Raw genomic sequence first — 4,314 nt, forward strand, 5'->3', positions numbered from 1 at the left:
TAGTTGAGGGTCTTTTTTTGGTGGTAGGAGTATTTAATCACTTCCTTCACCCTTCATATCATTTCTTTTCATCCTTATGAACTTCTAGTTGAGGGTTTTTCTCTCATGGTAGAGAAATTTAATCACTCTCTCTACCCCTTGTATCCCTTCTATTCACAAAAAGTAGTATAGAAGGAACTCAACAAGAACCCCAAGAGAACTCTTCATCAACAAAAGAAGAAGAGATAGATAGAAAAATTAACTAGAAGGAATTTGGAAAAAAACAAGAAAAAAAGAAAAAAACAATAAAAGAAAAGACCAACAAGTTCAAATCACAATCTAAAGTGAGTATCTTTTCAACAAACTGTCACGGACATACATATAATTACCTATATGAATAGATAAAAGTATGTAAAAGTAGATAAAAGTAAGTTAATTGTGTAATATCTTCTAGAGAAGCTTCTTAGAAGCTTCATAGACACTGCTTTGACTTTATAGGAGTCTATAGTTGACTTTTAGGCTAGAAACTTGGTCAACAAGTTAGCCATGTGCCACACATGTTGGAAGCTTAAAGAACAAGCTAACTACGTGGTCCATCCATAGAAAACTTGCCTTGTAAGCAAAGGCATGTGGCCTAGAAAGTCAACATATATTGGAGGTCTTATAGAACATCGCCATGTGGCTTCTAGTTAGATAGTATATATAGAGGCAAGAGTGAAGCCCTCTTCACTCTTGTCAACTCCTTTCTTGCTTCTAGTCTAGTTTCAAGGGTCTCTAGTTTTCTTGTATTTTGGCAATAGCCATTCTAATTTCTTTCTTAATATACATATTTCTATTTTGTCCTATTTCTTTGAGAAAAGTCTCACTTACTCTTTAGCTTTCATCGAGTTCTTGTCCTTGATAGATTGACAAGAGTACACTTACAATATCAGAGCTTTGTCTTTTCTTGATTAAGAGTGGATTACCCCTTTTTCTTGATAAGACATAAGCGCATTAGAAGTTGCGGATTACCCTCTTTTAAACTGATATTGTTCTTAGTATTTTCTTTGTTATCAATTCCTCTCTTCTATTTGTTTTGAGCATTATTAGACATCTTCTCTTTTCTAAGTGCTACTATGGCAGAGCTTGTTGAAATGAAGAGTGCAATGGCATAGATGCAAGAACAATTGAGGGAGTTAATGCTTGCGATGCATCAACTCAATTTACCACCACAAGGAGCAACAAGAATGGTAGGAAGTGAAGATATAGAGATGATTGGGGCTGCTTCAATATCTGCACCAAACCATGTCCCTTCTCCCAGAATGGAACACCCTTCGAGTGTTAGAGAACCGAGAGTGGCCTTGCCCGAGAAGTTTGATGGTACTAGATCCAAGTTTCGAGGATTCATCAATCAGGTCCAATTAGTGATTGAACTTCAACCCCAGAGCTATCCAACTCCAGGGTCACAAGTTAGATTCATTGGTACACTTCTTTCAGGTTCAGCATTGTCATGGTTTTCATCTTTTCTTGAATGACGAGATCCAATATTGGATAATCTGGAGGCTTTTTTGGCGGAGTTTCGATCCATGTTTGGAGAACATGATGCAATTCGTGTTGCAACCAACAAGATCCGTATTTTGCGACAAGGCAATCGATCAGTAACATTATATGCTTCGCAATTTCGACAACTTGCAACTGATATCAAGTGGGATGATGCCGCACTTGTGAGTCAATTTCTCTACGGATTACAATATGAGGTAAAGAAATTGATGCTTAATTTACCTGATCCTCAAATATTGAGTCAAGCAATTGACTTTGCTGTGAAGTGCGACAATCGACTTTTTGAATTTTGATCCGAGAGTCGCACAAGTAGGCCTCAACGTTACTACAATTCAATGGCAACACCGACGTCTCCTCAACACATACTTTTAGAAGTAGAGGATATGCAAATTGATGCGGTACGTTTCAAACCTCTTACTGAGCAAGAAAAGTCTCGTCATCGACAAGAAGGATTGTGCTTATATTGTGGAGAACCTAAGCACACTGCTCAACATTGTCCAAAGAAGCGACGTAACTACAAAATGAGGAGTACGGCTGTCAAAGAAGACAGTATGTCGGAAAATGAGTACGTCCAGCTACAATAGGGACCGTGCGGCTGGAATCTTGTACAACTTCTAATGAAGGTCCTATCCTCTCCTCAGAACCATCTCCTTGTTTTATAATAGATGTACGTTTAGGACCTAATAATTACAAAGCCTCTGCCTTGATAGATTCAGGAGCCTCAGCTTGTTTTTTAGATGAAGAATTTGCTAGATGTCATAGAATATCATTAATACAAAAAACTAAACCTGTACACGTAGAAGTCATAGATGGTCGTCCGTTGTCTTCTGGAGATGTAACTCACGAAACACTTCCTGTAGATGTAGTAATAAATGGTCATAGTAGTTGCGTAATTTTTAATATAATTAGATCTCCCTCTAATCCAGTAATTTTAGGCTTATCATGGTTAGAAAAGTATAATCCTCGAATAGATTGGATTTCTCATAAACTTGATTTTCCTCGAAGCATTAGTAACAGTTCTATTAATCAAGTAAAAAACCATGAGTCTAGTATAGTAAAACCCGCACTTATAGGTGCAAAAGCATTTATACACGCAGCAAAAGAAGGATCAACTTTTGCTATTTATGCTGCACCTATTTCTGAAAGCGTAAAGACTTCAAGTGGCATTCCAAGTCAATATCAGGATTATCAAGACGTTTTTGAGAAAAAGAATGCAGATATTCTTCCTAAGCATCGCCCATACGATTGTTCAATCGATCTCAAGGAAGGAACTCAGCCACCATTTGGACCAATTTACAGTTTATCGCAAGATGAGTTGGCTGAACTCAAGACATATATTGACGAGAATTTAGCGAAGAATTTCATACGCCATTCAAAATCTCGAGCAGGAGCTCCAATTTTATTCGTAAAGAAAAAAGATGGATCTTTACGAATGTGTGTTGACTATCGATGACTCAACAAGATCACAATCAAGAACAGGTATCCATTACCTTTGATATCAGGACTCCTTGACCAGTTAAATCAAGCTAAGATCTATACAAAAATAGATCTAAGAGGAGCATATAATCTAGTACGGATCAAAGAAGGAGATGAATGGAAGACTGCATTTCGAACCAGGTACGGACACTTTGAATACAATGTCATGCCTTTTGGACTCACGAATGCACTAGCTGCTTTTCAACATCTCATGAATGATATATTTCGTGAATTCTTAGACAATTTTGTCGTCTGCTACCTAGACGATATCCTGATTTATTCTAAGAATGTTGAAGAACATGAAATACATGTTCGTCAAGTATTACAAAAACTCAGAGATGCAGGATTGTACGCCAAGATAGAAAAGTGTGTATTTCACACTACTCAAGTTGACTTTTTAGGATACATCATTTCAAATGATGGTCTCATGATGGATTCTAAGAAAGTCCAAACAATCATGGATTGGAAGATTCCAAAGACTGTAAGAGATGTCCAATGTTTCTTGGGATTTGCCAATTACTATCGGATCTTCATCAAAGACTTCTCACGAGTTGCAGCTCCACTTACACGCTTAACTAGTAAAGATAAATTCCAATGGAATCAAGAAGCGGAAGCAGCATTTGAAGCCTTGAAGACATCGTTTGTCTCTGCACCAGTCTTATATCGTGTTGACTTTTCCAAGGTATTTTTTATGGAAACAGACGCATCGGATTTTGCCTTGGGTGCAGTTTTATCACAAATGGGAACAGATGACAAACTTCATCCGATAGCTTTTCATTCAAGAAAATTCTCAGCAGCCGAGATCAATTATGAGATCCACGATAAAGAACTTCTTGCAATCGTGGATTCTTTTCAAGAATGGCGTCATTATCTAGAAGGTGCTTCTAGTCCAGTCACTGTGTATACAGATCACAAGAACCTCGAGTATTTCATGTCAGCACGCGTGTTGAATCGTCGTCAAGCTCGTTGGAGTATGTCTTTGTCAAGATTCGACTTCATTATCACTTATCGGCCAATAAAACAACAAGGTTTGTCCGATGCCCTGTCTAGACGTTCTTATTTTGCACCAAAAGAAGGAGATGCAGCTTTTGAGCAACAAAGAACGGTCCTCTTGAAACCGGAGCAATTTCATCTCCGAGCAGTGAAATCAACATTGACTGTTGATTCAACTTTTTTCAAGCAAATCCAGTCCAGTATGTCCTCAAACCCTCTTGTTCATGATATCAAGAATAATTCTTCCAAGTCTCATGATTCTTCTAAGTTCGAGTTCAAGAATAATCTATTATATTTTGAAGGACGCCTATATGTTCCAGAAGGAAA

Source organism: Physcomitrium patens, chromosome 8, assembly GCF_059467195.1.
Source record: "Physcomitrium patens ecotype Gransden chromosome 8, ASM5946719v1, whole genome shotgun sequence".
Classification (NCBI taxonomy): Eukaryota; Viridiplantae; Streptophyta; class Bryopsida; order Funariales; family Funariaceae; genus Physcomitrium; species Physcomitrium patens.